Below are 21,965 nucleotides of genomic sequence, written 5' to 3'. Positions count from 1 at the left end.
TGGTGGAATCGTGAACTGGGTGAAAGATGTCCATACTGCACCTATAAGCACAGGGCCCCTAATGGCATACAACTATACTGCAGAGTGGTGAGATTACCTGTATTTACATTACAGTTTGGAACTGGCAGAGGTGCACATGCACGAGTGCATCTGTGCAATAGTGGCATTCTATATCACCTAATCTTAGACTGGAATTCAGTGGATGCGAAACTGTGGCTTCTATAGAGGAACTCTAGCTTACTATACCAGCCTTTATCATAGTCCAAAGTGTAGAATTAGCTGCTGGATGAAGGGATCCCAGGTGTGTCTGGAGTAATTGAAGTACTGTATGTGTGAGCCCAGCCGGCTGTGCTATTTACATCCCGCTGTGTTTTTTTATGGTTTTAACCACTTCACCACTGAGGGGTTTTACCCCCTGACCACCAGAGCAATTTTCACCTTTCAGCGCTCCTTCCATTAATTAGTCTATAACTTTATTATTACTTATCCCAATGAAATGAACTATATCTTGTTTTTTTCGCCACCAATTAGGCTTTCTTTAGGTGGGACATTATGCCAAGAATTATTTTATTCTAAATGTGTTTTAATGGGGAAATAGGAAAAAATGTGCGAAAAAATTATTATTTTTCAGTTTTCGGCCATTATAGTTTTTAAATAAAGCATGCTACTGTAATTAAAACCCATGAAATGTATTAACCCATTTGTCCCGGTTATAAAACCATTTAAATTATGTCCCCATCACAATGTTTGGCGACAATATTTTATTTGGAAATAAGGGTGCATTTTTTTCAGTTTTGCATCCATCCCTAATTACAAGCCCATAGTTTATAAAGTAATAGTGTTGTACCCTCCTGACATAAATATTTAAAAAGTTCAGTCCCTAAGGTAACTATTTATGTTTTTTTTTTATTGTATTTTTTTTTTTTAATTACAAAAAAAAATAAAAATTGGGGAGTGTGGGAGGTAATGAGTTAATTTATTGTGTAAATGTAATGTTTGTATATGTAAAATGCTTTTAGGGTGTAGTTTACTATTTGGCCACAAGATGGTCACAGAGTGTTTGTTTACATGTGACCTGTAAGCGTCCGGAAGGAAGTTTACAGGAAGCAGTAGGAGGCTGGCCAAATCACAATGATCTCGCTGTTTCTGAAAGAAGCAGCAGATCATTGCGGGGGCTTAGATCAACGAACGGGAATGGATTTTCCCGTTCATTGATCTCCGGGCGAGCGGGCGGCGGCGTGCACGAGCGGCGGGTGCGCGCGCACGAGCGGCGGGTGCGCGGACAGCGGCGGTAGCGCGGAAGGTACGGATTTCTCCGTCCCTGGTTTTTTAGGAGGGAAAAAAGGGGCGGAGAAATCCGTACGCGTGGGGGTAAAGTGGTTAATATAACACAATAGTGATGTTCAGTGTTTGGTATTGTTTTTGAATAAAGCTTTATTGTGATATTGAAGCAGAGTCTGATTTTACATCTTTTCTTGATTCCCCCTGGATGTTGGCGCCCTGAGCGACCGCTCCAGTCTCTCAGGTCAAAGTCTGGCCATACTTGTAGACTTCAGATCTGCGTGACCAACTGTGGCTCCCATAGCATCGTGTATACCGGAAGTAATTCTTTCTGGTATACATGCTGCTATGGGAGCCGCTGCGAGTCAGGCAGATCTGAGGTCTGCTAGAAGGAGGACAAGCGATGGAAACCCGGTGAGCCTGTCCTGCTGCAGGAGGCGGCCATTGCTTGTTTCAAGAAAGTAAGCAGCATCTGGAGAGGGAACCGGGAGAGAGGGGGTGAGCAGGATGCCACCTTATTTGTGAAAGTACCTGAGGAAGAGGCGGTTTACTAAAAAAAGGTAATCATGTGTCCCCTTTATAAATGCAATGATCATTGTTATTATCTGTCAATCACCACAGGTAAATAGCTATTACAGATAAGTTTCAATTCCTTATACAAATAGTATAGCACTTATATAAATATAGTGATCTGAAAAAATGGCATTATTTGAACAGAAATAATGTTGTTTCTCTGGAAACTAATGGATACAGGCACTTTTGAAGCCTGCCAAGGAGTAGCAAAGATATAGCTGGGTGCATAAATTCAATGGGGGACAACTGAGGAACGATTGGCATGAGGCAAGGACCAAGAAGAATCTATGGTAACCAGAGTCTTTCATCTACATAGGTAGTAGTAAAAATGTTTCTGTACCGTGTTTGCTTGCATGAGCTCACAGGCTCCAGCCTGCTGATCACCTGACATCTAACTGCTAAACAGTAACCAGCACAACTGCCATCTTTGTGTTTACTATTTACCTGCATCAGTGTTTTACTTCACCTTACATCTGGAAATATGCCTGAAGAAGGGGACAAGATCCCAGTAAGCTTGCATTATTTAACTTTATCAGTTAGCCATTAAAATGTATTACTTTTACAAGACTTTGTTTTTTTCTACCTACATACTCTACATAGGTAAGTATCTAACCTGAAGTGAGTTTGCTTGCTTCAGGTTTACTTTAAATGGTTTTGTGCATAGAAAGGACCCACAATACAGAGGGATCCTTAAAGCTACAGCTGGCAACCTATTAGAAAGTGCAGATTATGGAAGGCAGATATTCAAGTTGGATTGCATTCTTCCCTTACATTTATCCTGTGTGTCCATGCCCAACCTGCCTATAAGCTAACCTCATTCAAAGGCAGGCTTGAACGCTTTTTAGAATATTTATGCATGTTGCCCTTCTTAATTTCAGTGGCAACTAGTCTGAATTCTACTTCTTCATCAGATGTCTTTCTGTTTATATTTTATAATGAAACTGAAAAACAGGGAAGGCTTGATACATCTATGCTTCACTAAAGTATTTTGAATATAACCTCTCCTTTTTAAAAAAAAAAGGAAACCATTCCTAGTTCCACGTCACCTTTTTTCCAAAAGAGGATGCTTACAGTCAAGGCTGCCTTTTTCCACGACACTAATTTATAGTTCTCCACCGTGCACATATTTATAAAAAGCATTTATTTTGCCTGCCTCCCAAAAATACTTTATTCATCTGACTTATCTATAATTTCCTTCCCAAAAATGTCTTGGTATATTCTGAAAAACAAAAAGAGAATCTCATTGAGATACCACTCAGCTCAAACGGGGAGCAAGCAATATTTAAATTACATGGTGCAGTGGCGTAGGATGGGGCCAGTGGTAATCAAAGTTTCATACTTAGTCCAACACTTTGATCTAAAGGAGCTGATACTGTGCCAGATTTTATCTGGCATCAGTGCCCCTAGCAGCAGCCATGTTTCCTATGTTGGACTATTTCCAACATTAGGCCTATAATAGAAAATGCCAATACTGGCCAAAGTCTGAAATAAGATTGGAAAGGGTTATATCTTTCTCAAGGCAGTAGCCAAACTCTTATCTAACCTAATACCTAATGCTGACATCCTGATGCTCCCAATGCATGTCACATCATCAAGACCCTCAAGGGGCAGCATAGAGTGCTGGGCTTTGGAGAGGAAGAAGAGACCAGATGCAGCGTAAGAGGTGGGAGGAGGAGCGTAACAGCTGGCCACTACGGGGGAAAGGGATTCTCCAGGCCGGACATGTGGGGGAGGGGGTCACAATGATTACTGTACTTTTGCAAAATGTTCTTTAAAACAAATTAAACTTCCAACTTAATATTTCCACAGACCTGTTATCTAATGGGTTCATGGTCATTTGTTCAATATGCTGATTATTTAAAATTCAGTGTTAGTCCTTGAGTTTTTATAATAATTTCCATGGCAAATTGTAACCAAACTAAATGAAAGGTTGTAAAACTCTTCTGAAAAGCAGATAATCGTAATCAGCTTCTAAAATACCAGCTTTATAATACCTGTATCCACTGATAAATCCAAGGTCACATAAGTGGTTCTCTCAACAATGAAGCTCAGCTCTCAAAAGACATTCTACAATGTGCTGATGAATGACGCCTCAATAAAGGTCAGAGGGGAAGAGGAAAATGTTCAAAATAACTATCTGACCTTGTTATATATAGGCATAACTATCATTGTCTATAAGTTTCTTTATTTATGAAGTGCCAAACTATCCCACAGCACTTTGTGGAGAGCACTTATCATATTACACAAGAGCATGCCATCTGAAATATTCTGTAAAGTAATCATTATTGCAAAAAACAATATATATGATCCTTATATATTGATTTCTACATGAAATCTGATTTGTAACTGTAAGGTACTAGTAGAAAAAAAAACTGTTTGTATCTTCTGAACATTGCAACCATTTTATATCCATTGCTGCATGAAAATACTGTAATTACAAGGGTGTGTTCCCACTGTGCACAAGGTGGTGCATATAACGTGAGTTATAATCCTACAGCAATGTGCTGCAATAGTCCCATGACAGGCCTATTCACATTGGCGGATTGGTTCCATGGTGTGTCGGGCTCAGTCATCATAGCATAAGCTGTGAGTTAACGCGAACTGGGTGGTTTTGGTACACGGCATTCAGCATCAAGCACCACTATACCAGTAATGTTATACTGCGTGGGGCGCGTAAGGATAATTCAAGGTTCCGGCGATAGCGATTAAGTGTTTGCAATCATTAGTATAGTGTGAAATGAAGAAAAAAAGAACAAAATGAGGGTGACACTGACCTCCAGGGTATTTCTTTTTTTTTAGAAGTATTTATATAACTCACATATCTTCTTCTCTACAGTGTTTTACAGAGCATAACATCTTCTCAACAACTGCCCCTCAGAGGGGTTTCTAGTCTAAACCCTACCACAGTCATATGTCCATCATGATCTAAGGCCAATTTGGGGAAAAGGCAACCAGGGGCATAGCTAGGAATAATGGGTCCTCATAGCAAAATGTGTATTGCCTCTCCCCCCCCCCCTCCCCTTTCAAAAAAAAAGAAAAAAATTCTAGGCACTCCCTCCCACACCTGTTTTATTATACACATTATATATTCAGCTTCACAGGAAGATAGCACAATCGTTTGTTGTTGTTTTTTTTGACTTCTAAGAAATCAGGGGGCCATTTTCAGTCAGACTGAAACAAGGTTCTGTTGTACTTTTTCTGTCATTCGGGTCTGAAGCCCAGCTGGCATCACTATATGCCTTTAGTTTAGGTTATCCTTGCAATTTTTGTAGCACAATTCAAAATTGATAATACGTTTCATGTATATCAGTAGTCAGTACAAGTTTGCCAGTGATCATATGTTACAACATATAACTTATATACATTTGTTATGCATTTGAGCATAGATAGTTATGTAATTTCAGTTTCTTCTTAATTGCTTGAGATCATACAATGACTTCTTTAGGTTGAGATATGGAACAACAAGAAAAAAGACAATCGAGAGCCCCCAATGGTGTGTTACTGTTGTAAAAATCGCATACAATGATAGAAAGGACGATTGGAAATATACTCACAAGTCTGGGTTGCCGATACAGGGTAACCACTTCAATCACAGACGAGGAGATTAGACCTGTCCTCACTCAGGTTAAAAGAGTCGCTCTCCGTAGAAGAATAAAGGGTATGAACACCCATCCACCAGGTGGATCAAATAGTGATATAAATTACAGAAGCGCCAAAAGAATAAAAAAATACCACTTAAAATTCAATAAAATATGTGGGTGGCAAGGGTGGACTCACACACCCCACAAAAATCACAAGTGACAATTTGCATTAAATTGTAAATTTAATGAATACTGCCAATAAAAACAATTTGCAACGCGTTTCGCGGGTCCCAAGCCCGCTTCCTCAGGCAAGAAAAATGTATGAATAGGGAGGAGCAACTGTAATACAAACAAAATACAAAACTCATATGTAAAAAATATATATATGCAAAAAAAAAAGCCAGTCCTATAATCCGCATGAATCAGTTTCAAATTAGCCATCAGTAGTAGATATGTATACATTTATATATTTAATTTTAATTATCTATGGGTGTCTAGGTACCTCATATCATATTTACATATAGCGCATATATAAATACAAACACAAATAAATAAGGGTATAGACAGGGACATACACGAATATAAACACTAATTACTTTGCATAAAAAAGGGGGATGGGTCAAAGATTCTCACTGAATTGTTGGCTCTATATGTAGTGTATATGTGAGACTGTAAGTGTATCCTCTACCTATAGAGGATGCAAATTATGTGAAAATTTATAAAAAAAATATATATGTACATAAAGGATATATATGTAAAAGAAAAATGCAGACCTTATAAACACTGTCTATATATTATCAGCCTTTGGAAAAAAGTGCATGTAGCCCCAATGTATTGCGGGTAGATGGGGAGGGTGAGGAGTATTAACATTATTGGATTCTGGGAAGGAGAGGCGCATGCAGCGCGGATGGGATGCGGGTGGGATGTGGGAAGGTTACAGAGGAGGGGAGGGAGGGAGGGGAACAAAGGGAAGAAGAGGACGGGAAATCTTAGGAACTTACCAGTGTCCTTGTGTAGACGAGTGTGGCGCCTTTGCTATGGGTTAGCGCCACACTCGTATCTAAATGTGCTCTGTGGGTGACGTAGGGAAGGTGCGGCTAATTGGCCGGTGACCACGTAATGCGCACTCCGCTCATTGGATCCTAATTAGAGCGGAAGTGCGCCAGCTGAGGGCAAGACGGCTTGGTCGCCATCTTTATTAGGGGCACATCTACCCTAATGTACATGTACTGTGCACTCCCGATCATGCGACCGGAAGTGCGTCAACTGTGGGCAGAAGGCTCTGACGCCATCTATCTAGTGGGCATACTTCTGTAGATAGCAATCCGCTCAATGGTGCATATACCGAGCGGAGGTGCGTGAACTGGGGTCATGAATTGCGTGGGCTGAGGTCAGGAGGACTCAGCCGCCATCTTATCTGGGGGTATGCGGCTCCTATGTAGGAACTGACGGTTAAGGGCAGGTTGAACTGTGTGTCCCATATCATGGGCAAGTGTATGATAGATATGCGACACAGACATAAATTATGCATTATTATATATGTGTTCTGTATATAAAGCCATATCTAGAGCCTGTTAATTAACCATTAAACCTGGAGTGAAATTAATTAGATAAAAAGAATTACAAGGGAAATACATCATCTAGAGTTATAGTTATACATCATATGTCCCGGGAGACAACCTATACATCATTAACCTCCTTGGCGGTAATCCCGAGCTGAGCTCGGGGTATGCCGCCGGAGGTCGCCGCTCAGGCCCTGCTGGGCCGATTTTGATTCTGAAAAAAGCAGCACACGCAGCTGGCACTTTGCCAGCCGCGTGTGCTGCCCGATCGCCGCCGCTCCGCGGCGATCCGCCGCGTGCAGCGGCGAAAGAGGGTCCCCCCAGCCGCCCGAGCCCAGCGCAGCCGGAACAAACAGTTCCGGCCGGCGCTAGGGGCTGGATCGGGCAGCTCTGACGTCAGGACGTCGACTGACGTCCATGACGTCACTCCGCTCGTCGCCATGGCGACGAGGAAAGCGAAACAAGATAGGCCGCTCATTGCGGCCTATCTTGTTACTTTCGATTGCCGGAGGCGATCGAAAGTACGCTTCAGGAGCGCCCTCTAGTGGGCTTTCATGCAGCCAACTTTTAGTTGGCTGCATTAAATATTTTTTTTTTAATTAAAAAAAAAACCCATTGCAGCCTCCCTGGCAAAATAAATAAACCGCCAGGGAGGTTAAGACTTGTAGCATGTATCCTACCTGCAATCGGGGAAGGAACGATATCCCTATAATAATTAATAATAAAACATCATAAGTAAAATTGGTAAACAGATAATATAAAAAGAATATAAAACAATTATTAATAAATTAAATAAAAATAAAAAAAATATAAAAAAATAATAATAATAAAAAATAATAATAATAATAATAAAAAAAACAAAAAAAAAACATTAAAAGTTAAATTCCCCAAGCGATACATGTAAATTTTATGTACACACACCACAATACACCATATGTACATGGATGTACAGATCAAGTCCCATGCATGCTATCATAGGGCTACCAATTGCTCCATCTGGTAGTCAGTTGGGAAGGGACGATGTCAGGTGGACTAGGGTCATTGTGGTCAGGCCGTGGGATAGAATGCCTACAGCTCTTAGCCGTGGATTCTCAATCGGATGTATTTAACATCCATATTGTTCATATCACGGTGATAACCCCTTGGTGGGAATGGGAGTATAATACATGTACAAACACATATACACACACACACGCACACACACACACACACACACACACACACACACACACATACATGTATAAACATACACACACGCACACACACACCCATGCTTGCGTCTGTTAACTGGGATTGATAAAAGAGAGCGACTCTTGTGAGATAGCCAACTCGTCATAGGTGTCTTGTTAAAAACCCAAGACAAGGTAATTCGCAATATGGGGAAGAAATAGGGGGTGTTGTGATCTACAGCATGGGGGTGTGTGTACGTGTGTGTATGTTTATACATGTATATATGTGTGTGTGTGTGTGCGTGTGTGTGTATATGTGTTTGTACATGTATTATACTCAGCCGTTGTTTATCTGTTAAGATGCCCATGCAATTTGTATTACGTGGGACAGACCAAAAACAAACTAAAAACACGGATTCAAAAGCACCTCTCAACCATTCGTTTGGCGGAGAGGGACTTTATAGAGGGTAAACCTCTTACCCCGGTAGCGGAACATGCATTAAAAGCACATGGGGGACTCAGCACAGGTTGGACAGTATGTGGTTTAAAACATCTCTCTTTGTCTTCCAGGGGCGGTAACATAGTCACATCGCTCTTAAGACATGAGACAAGGTGGATCTTTGATTTGGGTTCCAAATCCCCGGTAGGTCTTAACGAAGATTTTTCCTTTTTGGGTTTTTTACATTGACAATTTAGTGGATCTAGGGGATCCTTGGTGAGTGGATCCCTTGTTCCTTGTCTTATGCATGGTTTGTTCCACTTATTGGCTTTTCATACCTTTGTTCAACAATAGAGCGCATGCTTTTACTGGAATCTGTGAGTAATTCCAGTCCTATACCTATATCTGTCCTTATGATAATATTTACCTGTGTGACACCTCTAAATATACTTGGTTTTTGCACGCTGGTGGTATTGCCTGGTGAAGTGTTCAGATTGGCTCCATATGGAGATGTTGCTGCATTAAAGCACTTTCTAAGATGTTTTGTTTACATATATTTCCAGGTATTCTGGGGTTTTTTTGGACAGAAACCGGATTCTACACTAGAACAATCTATGGAGCGTTCCGCACCTGTTGACTTCTTGAAGCTTCCTAATCAGTCTCTGATCCTATTTATATTTATTCTATGACATTTTTTGTACAAGTATAACATAATTTCATCAATATCTAGTTTGGCCACTTGATGGCAGTATTTGGTTAAATAAGTTGCTTTACTACAATGTTTTGAATGAATCAACCATTGTATTAGTATCTATATGAGATGATCCGTCAGGGCCAAATGTTTATGCGAAATATATCCTTTTCTCCATGGGGTATCTCGTCCCGTTCTACTCTCTACCCCTTATACATATATTTTTCATAATCTTTTCCGCAGTACTTCTTCATTCCTCCGCCACTACATTTCCCATAATTCCTGAGACTAGACAGAGGAAGCGGGGCGGCGTCTATTGACGCGGCTTCCGGTTCTTCGTGGTGCGCGGCCGCGCACACAATACTCAAGTATAGGGCTTCTTCTGTCTCCGACCACACAGGTCTTTGGACAAATAAATTGCCGGACTTTTACACAGGTCCTATGCCCAGACGAAGCCGCGCATTGAAGGCGGCGAATCGCGACGGCGTTCTCGGGGCACACTCCCTCCTTGCCTGTTCCTCCTTACCCCTGGTAAGTCTGCAGTCTCTTCTCTTAGCTCACACTGCACTTTGCTCCTCGTTCTGAGGCTAAATATTGCACTTTAATTCATACTCCAATTTTCATTTCCACATCTGCGGATGGTCGCTTTTTGGAATGATCCTTTCATTACACTACACATGTTTTTCTTATGTACACTGTGATTGATGTTTACACTTGAGGCTGACCTTATATCTGGGGATTTGTTTATCATTCATGATGCATATACTGTGTGACTAGAGATTAGGAGTTTATATATACAGGCAGTTTGGCTTATTTATTGACTATTTACTACAATATTGTGATCATTATGTGCCCCTTTGTACCTTGGTTTTAGTGTTTTTATACATTTCTATCCCCTTTTTTGTACTGAATAAAGATTGACCTATTTTAATACTGTTTGAGTGGTGCAGTCTTTAGGGAACCTCTTTTCCTTTGCTAAGTGTACTCATCTTCAGTTCCTTTCTGCACACTCTGAGTTATTTACCCATATACAGGGTTGAGTGGATGGTGCTTGCCCAAATTTGTTGTTTGGAATAGGTTGTCTCCCGGGACATATGATGTATAACTATAACTCTAGATGATGTATTTCCCTTGTAATTCTTTTTATCTAATTAATTTCACTCCAGGTTTAATGGTTAATTAACAGGCTCTAGATATGGCTTTATATACAGAACACATATATAATAATGCATAATTTATGTCTGTGTCGCATATCTATCATACACTTGCCCATGATATGGGACACACAGTTCAACCTGCCCTTAACCGTCAGTTCCTACATAGGAGCCGCATACCCCCAGATAAGATGGCGGCTGAGTCCTCCTGACCTCAGCCCACGCAATTCATGACCCCAGTTCACGCACCTCCGCTCGGTATATGCACCATTGAGCGGATTGCTATCTACAGAAGTATGCCCACTAGATAGATGGCGTCAGAGCCTTCTGCCCACAGTTGACGCACTTCCGGTCGCATGATCGGGAGTGCACAGTACATGTACATTAGGGTAGATGTGCCCCTAATAAAGATGGCGACCAAGCCGTCTTGCCCTCAGCTGGCACACTTCCGCTCTAATTAGGATCCAATGAGCGGAGTGCGCATTACGTGGTCACCGGCCAATTAGCCGCACCTTCCCTACGTCACCCACAGAGCACATTTAGATACGAGTGTGGCGCTAACCCATAGCAAAGGCGCCACACTCGTCTACACAAGGACACTGGTAAGTTCCTAAGATTTCCCGTCCTCTTCTTCCCTTTGTTCCCCTCCCTCCCTCCCCTCCTCTGTAACCTTCCCACATCCCACCCGCATCCCATCCGCGCTGCATGCGCCTCTCCTTCCCAGAATCCAATAATGTTAATACTCCTCACCCTCCCCATCTACCCGCAATACATTGGGGCTACATGCACTTTTTTCCAAAGGCTGATAATATATAGACAGTGTTTATAAGGTCTGCATTTTTCTTTTACATATATATCCTTTATGTACATATATTTTTTTTTAATAAATTTTCACATAATTTGCATCCTCTATAGGTAGAGGATACACTTACAGTCTCACATATACACTACATATAGAGCCAACAATTCAGTGAGAATCTTTGACCCATCCCCCTTTTTTATGCAAAGTAATTAGTGTTTATATTCGTGTATGTCCCTGTCTATACCCTTATTTATTTGTGTTTGTATTTATATATGCGCTATATGTAAATATGATATGAGGTACCTAGACACCCATAGATAATTAAAATTAAATATATAAATGTATACATATCTACTACTGATGGCTAATTTGAAACTGATTCATGCGGATTATAGGACTGGCTTTTTTTTTTGCATATATATATTTTTTACATATGAGTTTTGTATTTTGTTTGTATTACAGTTGCTCCTGCCTGTTCATACATTTTTTCTTGCCTGAAGAAGCGGGCTTGGGACCCGCGAAACGCGTTGCAAATTGTTTTTATTGGCAGTATTCATTAAATTTACAATTTTTGTGATTATGCAAATTGTCACTTGTGATTTTTGTGGGGTGTGTGAGTCCACCCTTGCCACCCACATATTTTATTGAATTTTAAGTGGTATTTTTTTATTCTTTTGGCGCCTCTGTAACTTCTTTAGGTTGAGAACTAGCTTTTCATTTGTGTCATTTTTTTTTCTCACATTTTTCTCTCACACTCTTTCACATCCATTTGATAAAGATCAAATCATATTGTGCTGCCATTTGCATCAAGATGTGTAAGGGTCTGTTTCCACTACACACAGATTGGATGCAGAATGGTTGCAGAAAAATGAATGCCTATGGGCCTGTTTCCACTAAACGCGATTTTTCTGATGCAGATTTTCCCATAGGCATTCATTGGAGTCAGTTTTTCTGCATGCAATCTGCGTGTAGTGGAAACAGGCCCTAAGGATGTAAAATTTGCAGTTGGAGAAAAAGTTTGTGTAGTCAATTCCCTTTACTTGACTGTAATCTTTTGCTACAAAACCTGGTTTTGTATGTTTCAGTTCCATTCGCATTACTTTTTATCAGAGGCATAACTAGAAATCACTGCCCCCCCCCTGCAAAACTTTGGATGCCACCCCCTTCCCTCCAACCCCCCTTCCCCCCCAAAAAAAGATTAGATAAAATAAGTGTATAGATTTATACTTACCTGAGGCTTCCTCCAGCCCCATGTAGTCCGTGTGCTTGATTGCCATCCTTCTGCAGTGGAGTCTATGATCCAGCCCAGTTGCACTCCATTGTGCTTGCGCAGTCCTGGATACACGTGCACCCACGATCACCCTGTACAAACGCAATTACAGGCTTAGCAAACTGTGCATGTGCAGATTGCTCCTGGCAGTGGGAGCGCAATCGGGGGACATTCACAGCTGGGACCATGCATGAGCAGTGGAGTGTGACTGGGCTAGTTTGGTAATTTACTGCTGGAATGCAAAGTGGCCCAGGAGGACAGTGATCAAGCAGACAGACTGCTAGGGGCTGGAGGAAGCCCAGGTAAGTATAAATCTATACATCTATCTATAAATCTATCACAGGTACACTTCAAAAGATACCAGAGCCCAAGTGTCCAGCTAAAATGCTGGCTACACACATGTGTGTGTCGCACACTACTGAGCGTGCGCAGGCCTGATGGCACGCCTCCCTGACTATGCTTCTATGGACCGAAAATTCTGCACATGTGTATATACGAGGCTTGCAAAGACATGTGGAGAGTGTCCCCAACCACAGGGATGAGGTCAAAGAGGCTTGCCACAGGGCTTGCGCATGTGCAAATTTGCATGAGCATTGCCTCGCGATTAAGCCAATTAGGCCAAATTTGCAAAGCCAGATATAGCAGCTTTTAACTTGGTGTTTGATGCACACATTCCTTTGCTGCTGTGGCACCATTAAAGTGTACAGTGGCTTTAGTATCCTATGTTGACATAGAGCAACCCTGGCCCTGCTTCACAACTGCTCCTACACACACACACACACACACACACACACAAAAACACTCCCACACACAACACCAGACACACACACACTCTGTACATACACACACACACACATGCTGTACACACCTCGCTAACCCCCCCCCCCCCCACGCACACACACTGGGGTGGAGGTTCACCTTCCAGCAGGACAATGACCCTAAACATAAAGCCACGGCAACAATGGTATGGTTTAAAAAAACATATCTGTGTGTTAGAATGGCCCAGTCAAAGTCCAGATCTAAATCCAATCGAGAATCTGTGGCAAGTTCTGAAAACTGCTGTTCACAAATGCTGTCCATCTAATCTGACTGAGCTGGAGCTGTTTTGCAAAGAAGAATGGGCAAGGATTTCAGTCTCTAGATGTGCAAAGCTGGTAGAGACATACCCTAAAAGACTGGCAGCTGTAATTGCAGCAAAAGGTGGTTCTACAAAGTATTGACTCAGGGGGCCAAATAATTACACACAACCCACTTTGCAGTATTTATTTGTAAAAAATGTTTGGAATGATGTATGATGTTCAGACCACTTCTCACGTGTACACCACTTTGTATTGGTCTTTCATGTGGAATTCCAATAAAATGTATGCATGTTTGTGGCAGTAATGTGACAAAATGTGGAAAACTTCAAGGGGGCCGAATACTGTTGCAACCCACTGTATATTTTATGCTCGGAAGAAACTGTTCCATAAATTGTTCTTAAGGTCTTAAGGGTTAAAAGGGGCAATAAGGCTATGCTGTGGTATAAGCTGACCTGCATAAACCGACATTGCCCACAAATAATTTACAAAGTTTGGTTTCAATTGTTGGAATACTGTGCTTCTCACATTCTGATTATGTATCTGATCCAGATAAGTGCATGATTTCTTTCCTCTTAATGCAATTCTTGGGTAGGAAATGGGGGGGGGAGGAGGGGGGGGGGTTGGGTTGTATTTTATTGTGTAGTGGAGGGCTCTCCCACTGTTGTACTTACATGGAGGAAAATCAACAAAAATTCTTCTGTTAAAAAAAAAAAAGCCAAAATGGAACAAAGGAATATACTGATTTTAGCTAGGAAGATAACACTAACATATCCTGACTGGACTTTTGCCTCACTAAATCAAACTTGTTTGATTTATGGACTAAAATGGCAATCCCTGTAAATTATTCTTATATATATCAGTTTCTTGCTGTGTTCCTGTGTCCTCCATGCTATGAGAAACCGCTCTGAATCAGTAACCTTATCCTCAGGAAGCCGATCATGCAATTCTTAGTTGCTTTGTATTCTGAACAGTCTTTGTTTTTACCAATTTAATTAATTTGTTTAGAGCCACAGTGAAGAAATCCCAAAGTCCCATGCATGTCAAACTGTGGTTCCATCTTCAGATGGAGGTGATTCCTCTAGAAACCTCAGCTTGACTCAGTCAAATAATCCTTGTCAAGGTCCAGTTAATCAACATTTTCTCACTTAATCACAGCTGCTTTCTAAGTAGAACTGTAGACAGTTTTACACTTAGGGAGTCAATCCACTCAATGCACAGTATTATTATTACTGCCATGGTTGAAATATTTTGTTTTAAATGCTTAATCCTTCTAAGCTCAGGAGCCCTTTGCATACTTTTAAACTATTATTAACAGGTACAAGAATACATTTTTCGCAGAATAAAGTTATTCTATGATCCTAGTGGTTGGAACTGGTTCTCTGAAGACAAGCAGGCAATGGACTATAAACACAATTTCGTTTTTTTTTTTCTTTTTAACTAGGTTGCATTTCAAGTTTTTTACCCCTTAAAGTTCCTGACATTTTTGACACTTTAGCAGTAACTGTTTTTATTACTTACGTATACTATCTAAGTTATACATACTGTATATTGTTGTTTTTTTCCTGAACGACCTAGGCTTTCTCTGGGTATTTTTTTTTTCCAAAAACTATTTTATTTTATGTGGAGTCATCAAGCATAGCTGCCAAAAATAAACACTTTTTTCCTATATTTACCCTTCCTAATTTTCACAAGTCCCACAGTTATAAAAAACAAAAATATCTTATTTGGCCCTTCCCAGTTAAAATTATACCGCATTTGCCACATTTTATTACTAGCTGGGCATGTGGCAGACCGCTATCCCAAGCCCGTGCGTCTGTAGTAATTGGATGTGTTCACCAGGGCGACAGTTCAGAGGGCTCAGTGCTGTACAGATGCATCACTAGGCACAGCAGAGCAATGCATATATGGAGCATTGGGGCCCCAAACTTTTGGCCTAGCAATCATATCTGATAGCTACAGGCAACAGTCATTAAAGGTGTAGAGACAGGTATAGGTATTACAGGGGTTAAAGTGGACCCAAATTAAAAATACAAGATTTCAGAAATAAAATCTATTTTCTGAATTATAATAATAACTAGCAACCTTTTTTCAGCTGCATGATGACAAATATAAAATATTTTACATTTATTGGAGGAACCCCTCCCTTCCTTTCATATTGCCAGGACAGAATCCGGCAAACTGGTGGAGCAGATGGTGTCTGACAAAGGAGGAATTGCTAATGGCTGCCCCCAGTATAACCCTAGTTATGAAAAGAGAAGGGTGAAAAGCATGCACTGAAATGCTCATAGGCTTGAAGAAGTGTTTATTTATCTTTGTATGTGTCAGAGTGGTGCAACTAAATATTTTGATATAAAAAAAAATTTGGTTTGCGTCCGCTTTAACATGGGGTTAATAGGCTAGACAGGGGTTAAAACTTAACTTTTTATTTTAGTGTGACCTTATCACTTTTTTTTTCAACATTTTATTGAATGATAGCTGCTATTTGCTATAACAGTAGTTATTAACTTTTACACAAGTGTGTGCGGTGGCAGGTATAGGTATAAAAAAGAACAAAACAAACCTCCTCAATCAGTATTGGGGCCAGTAAGCCTCATACAAATACAATCTACAGTCAATAGTATCACATTTTGCAAGCCATGCACATGTAGTGTATATAATGTGAGTTGCCCTATTTGTGCAATGTTTACTATGCAGTTTGCATAAGCGCCAGTAAACTTTACATCCACTGTGTGCACATCATGTAAATGTTACCAATGTTTTTTGCACAATTAAATTATGTAAATGTTAGTAGAAAGTAACAGTAAACACTTTATACTTGTAACCATTCCAGGATCATGCATAGTTAAAGCTATGCTGTGTTTATGTTTATGCAGCTTCACGTTCACTTGCCACAAATGCTTGCATACACACTGCTAACCTGTGCAGTTTCTAGGCTATAGAGCTCCCACGGTGAGGGTGTAGAAATTGCACCCCCTCCATAGATTTGCACACTGGACAGGCACACTGTTGTGATTCGTAGCCAGAGAAGCTCCCCAGGATTAAGAGGCTCCCAATATAAATAGCCAGAGGTGGACTCCAGTATTAGTTAGCCAAAGGTACCCCCATCCCACGCTGTATAGGTAGCCAGAAGAGCTTCCAGCATAAATTAGCCAGATGCTGCCACCCCAGCTTACAACACTGTGTAATATGTAGGTGATATATAAATGCAATAAATAAAAAATAATAAGTAGCTACAGGAGCCTCCAATATTAGGTAGTTGGATGCAGCCTCTAATATAGGTAGCCAAGAGAGCAGCCAGTATTAGAAACCAGATTCAGTTCCCCAGTAGAACATGCCACCCAGCATAGGTAGCCATAGAGATCCTTTATAGTCAGCCATAGAGCCCCTTGTTTAGGTAGCCAGACAGCCCCACTGTTTAGCTAGTCGGAAAGCCACTGTTTAGCTAGTCAGAGAAGCTCCCCTGTAGGTAGCCAGAGAGCCCTCGTTCCCCCCTTTAGGTAGTCAGAGATCCCCCTTTAGGTAGTCAGGGCCCAGGAAGGGGGGGGGGGGGGGGGGTGTTTGCAGCACATCCAGAAGCGGTACTCAACACACCTCCACAATCGCTGCACGTCCTCCCTCGTCCTAAGCGCCCAGACTCATAGAACCAGTGCCCCTTATAATTGCATCACAGGAGGCATTTTTACCATGATATGGCATGCTTAGGACCAGGAAGGACATGTGGCACATGTAGATCCCGGCAAGGTGAGTTGACTACCACCCCCCTGTGCTCTCTGCATGTACACTTCCCCGCTGATGTGTCTCGGCAAAGCCCTGCCCACCCCTAGAAATGGATATACTGTCAACTCAGCTGTCCAAAGACAGTTGAGTTGTATGAACTGATTAGGAGCCAAAATCATTGCCTCTTGACCCTGTGACCACTATGAATCAATCATCAAGACAACTTTTTTTTTTTTCTACATTTGAGATTTGGGTATGCCCTTCTTCCCAAAAGCATCTCACAATGCTCCTATGAGACAGAGCCTAGGCAGCGTCTCTTGATAGACTCTCCAGGGCTGATTCTTACAAAACATATTTTTTATACATATTATTGATGGATTTTAATATGTGAGCTATTTATGCATGCAAACTTGGAATGTAAGTGATAGAACCACTTTAAGCCATACCATTTGATAACATGCATGTTAGGGATGCATGTATATAAAAATACACTGTTATAATTTAAAAATGTTAGGAATACTGTATATATTGATGTATATGACATATAGTATTTTATTATAACTAGGCAGCCTTGTAAAAGTCTTGATTTATCTTTTCCTTCTTTTCTTTCCTTTTACAAGACAATAATTAGAGATTATTTTGTTTAATGAGCTCGGAAAGCACAGAAAATAAATGCTAATGCTAGATCAGCACTACTAGGCTACATCCCTACAACATATTATAGATTCTGAATATTGACAGGAAGACACAAGTGGAGCCAGGAAACAAAAAGAAGAAAAACATCTCCCTTGCCTCCGCCTTGCTGGATTTGATCTGCATAACCCTAGAGTCAAAGGAAGAAAATCTGCACAGTTTCTCACATTAGCTTCCCCTCCCTGCAGCTCCCGAGGAGAGTTCAGTCTCCAATGTGAGATAATCTGCGGATCAATGAGGCCGGATGTAAAACTCCTGCTAAGCCATGTTTTCCCAGCTGGGGGTAAATTCGCTTCTCTGTATTTAAAACTTCACAATTTGAAATGTGAATGTGTCCTTTGCAATTAAACTAAATAAGTAAGAAAGATTTTATGGTAGAAACTTTAACTCTTTTCTAGACATGCATGGTTAGTCCTTGATATTCAAGGTTAAACTAAAGTTAAACTGGGGATTCTAAAAATACACATGCCGAATAAGGTTCATAAACGTTAGAATTTAAATATTTATGAAGAGCTACAAAATGCAGGGCTTTTTAGGAAGGATATTTTAGTTCCTTAAAGTGAATGTTTACCAGTTTAAAAATCAAAAAGTCAGATACTCACCTAAGGAGAGGGAAGGCTCGGTCCTAATGAGCCTTCCCTCTCCTCTCCCAGGTGCCCAGTCCCGCGCAGGATCCCCCGTAGCAGTATTCGACCAGTTGGGTCAAATACTGCCACTTCCGCAGCCGAAGGGAGTTTTCGGAAGCCTTCGGGAGCACTCGGGCTCCCGAAGACTGGCCGCTCCATACTACGCATGCGCGAGCGCCCTCTATGACGCTTTCGCGCGTGCGTAGTATGGAGCGGCCCGTCTTCGGAAGCCCGAGTGCTCCCGAAGACCTCCGAAGTCCCTGTGGCGGTGGACGCGAACGGGGGAGCCAGTGCAGCACCGAGGGCACCGGGAGAGGAGAGGGAAGGCTCATTAGGACCGGGCCTTCCCTCTCCATAGGTGAGTATCTGACTTTTTTATTTTTAAACTGCTAACCATTGGCTTTAAAGGATAACTGTAATGAGAGGGATGTGGAGGCTGCCATATATATTTCCATTTAAACAATACCAGTTGCATGACTATCTTGCTGAACCTCTGCCTCTAATACTTTCACCCATAGACACTGAACAAGCATGTGCAGATCAGGAGTTTCTGACATTATTGTCAGATCTGACTGCATTAGCTGCATGCTTGTAACTGGTGTTATTCAGACACTACTGCTGCCAAATAGATCAGCAGGGCTGTCAGGCAACGGGTATTGTTTAAAAGAAAATAAATATAGCAGCCTCCGTATTCTTCTCACTAAGTTATCCTTTAACCTCCCTGGCAGTAACCCTGACCAGAGCTCGGAGTAGAAAAAAAGAGCTGTGAGCGGTAAGCCGGAGCTCAGGTCGGGGTAGGGAATCCCATGCTTTTTAATGTGTTTTGGAGTCCCGCGCGCGATCGGCTCTGCGCAGTGGGACCCCAACCTCCCTCCCTGCCTGTCTGCCACTGTCTACCTGCCGCCTGCACTGACCTCTGCCTGGATTTTGACTACTCTCTGCCTGCCTTTTTGCACAGTTTCACAATTGTTTAAGTTTATTTATAAATTTTATTAATTCAGCACATTTGTGTTCTAGTCTTTTATTTATATGCAGAATGTCTACCAGGCTTTTATTCTGGCATATTTTGGTAAGTTATGATTTAAAAATTGGAGGCCTACAATTCTTGAAAAACAATGTGCTGCTTTTGACTCATAATTCCAGACAGAAATGCACCGCCAGGGAGGTTATAGGCTGCAAAATAGATGCGTCTATACACAATAGTCTGCACCAAGTTATATTGTTTGCAGTGGTGTCTCCATCCAGCTGTGTCTGCAGTGCAGTGTTTTATATCACTATGGGCTATTAACATAGGTCTGTATAGATGCCTTTTTGCTAACGGCTTTTTGGTCCTTTTCCCTTGGTAATTAGTGAGTGTTCTATATCTGGCTAGGGAATCACCCCTAGTGGATACCCTTACAACATAAGAAGCAACATTTAAAACAAGCTCCTATTTCACAATATGCTAGTGGATCCATATAGTGACAACACAAAAGCCCACAGCACACCGTGATGAGATAAAATCTAGAAACTTTTATTGGTACATCCAAAAGACAGGAAAAGGCAGCTGATGCATTTCAGACACAAAGGTATGTTGTCATACAGTAGCTCAGCTATATAGATCTTATACATCAAATTATGCACAAATCTTTAAATACTAATAATCTGTGACCACAATAAAAATCAGTGAAGGCAATTTATTTGGTGAATAGCTGTTGTCTATTTGTAGTGTTATGCTCAACTTAGTGGAGCTAGTTATGGATCAACATTTTAGGGTAATTATAGTAGGCAATCAAAGCACTACTGTAAAATATTTGTTTGCCTCTTTATAAATATGCTGATCTAAAAGAGGTGATCTAATTTTATTAAAAAATAATATAAAAACAATGTGGGGATATGTTTGCACATCAATTTGCAGATAGCCCCTTAAAGAGTATTGAGACATGAGATGACAGCCCATTCACTTTCTAAGATCTCAAGGTTGTAACTGTTGCTCTTCTCCATCATCAGTGGGATTGATAGTACAGATTGAAAAATCTGTTCCTATTTTTATTCCCTTTAAGCCAAAATGGATTGGAAGCATCTGATCTGCACTGTATCCTTTCCTCTGCATAAAAATAAGCTTGAATGCTTAGACAAGTTGGATTGAGACCTGAATGGTATGTAAATGCAGCCCCACTGACCTGATCTATCTGTGTTCTCAGAAGCCACTTATACATAGAGATGTTGCAAACATCAAATTTTCCGTTCGCAAACGGCAAATGCAAATTTCCGAAAATGTTTGCGAACAGGCGAATCTGGCAAACCGCCATAGACTTCAATGGGCAAGCAAATTTTAAAAGCTACAAAGACTGTTTCAGGACACAAAAGTGATGGAAAAGTTGTTTCAAGGGGTCTAACACCTGGACATGCCAGAGGGGGATCCATGCCAACAGTCCCACTAAAAATTACAGAATTGACGCAAAGTCGGGTTTTAATCTCTAAAGGGCAGAAATCACATTATACACAGCTCTGGGTGTCAGTGGGCTGTGGAGTGTCACACACAGAGTAATGCAATAGTACTATCAGAATACAGTGAAATAATAATGCACAGGAATGGTACTGTGCCTGCAACTTAAAGGGGCACTACAGCGAAAAACTGTAAAATGTAAAATATGTGCAAACATATACAAATAAGAAGTACTTTTTTCCAGAGTAAAATGAGCCATAAATTACTTTTCTCCTATAATGCTGTCACTTACAGTAGACAGTAGAACTCTGACAGAAGTGACAGGTTTTGGACTAGTCCATCTCTTCATAGGGGATTCTTAGCTAAGCTTTTATTCTTTATAAAGATATTCCCTAAAAAGGATTTAAACAATGATGCTGGCCAGCTTCCCTGCTACCTACACAGTTTTTTGGCAGTTGGACAGAGCAACTGCCATTCACTAAGTGCTTTTGAAAATAAATAGATCCCTGAGAATCCCCTATAAAGAGATGGACTAGTCCAAAACCTGTCACTTCTGTCAGATTCGTACTGCCTGCTGTAAGTGACAGCAACATAGGAGAAAAGTCATGTATGGCTCATTTTACTCTAGAAAAAATGTACTTCTTATTTGTATATGTTTGTTTGCACATGTCTTAAATTTTACAGTTTTTTGCTGTAGTGCCCATTTAATGTAGCAACAGCAGCAGTGTGCACACAGCTCTGGGTGTCAGTGGGCTGTGGAGTGTCACACACACAAAAAAGCCAGTTCAACAGTTGCTAGAAGAGTATCACCAGTTCTCAACTTGATGAGATCTATTTTTATTGACATGTCTGCTTTAAAGATATGTAAGTTTGTCACTTACAGTTTTTCAATATTGCAGG

The 21,965-nt window shown here is 41.0% G+C and overlaps 1 long non-coding RNA gene across 1 annotated transcript; it reads left to right on the top strand.

Annotated features, from left to right (window-relative positions):
* The first annotated feature begins 2,291 nt into the window (after positions 1 to 2,291).
* LOC137528332 (uncharacterized) lies at positions 2,292 to 18,347 on the top strand. Its single transcript, XR_011023365.1, has 3 exons — positions 2,292 to 2,362; positions 8,737 to 8,809; positions 17,939 to 18,347. It is a non-coding gene; the product is annotated as an uncharacterized lncRNA (long non-coding RNA).
* The last annotated feature ends 3,618 nt before the right edge of the window (positions 18,348 to 21,965 follow it).

This window comes from Hyperolius riggenbachi, chromosome 8 (assembly GCF_040937935.1).
Source record: "Hyperolius riggenbachi isolate aHypRig1 chromosome 8, aHypRig1.pri, whole genome shotgun sequence".
Taxonomy (NCBI): domain Eukaryota; kingdom Metazoa; phylum Chordata; class Amphibia; order Anura; family Hyperoliidae; genus Hyperolius; species Hyperolius riggenbachi.
This window is presented reverse-complemented; position numbering and strand designations above follow the sequence as displayed.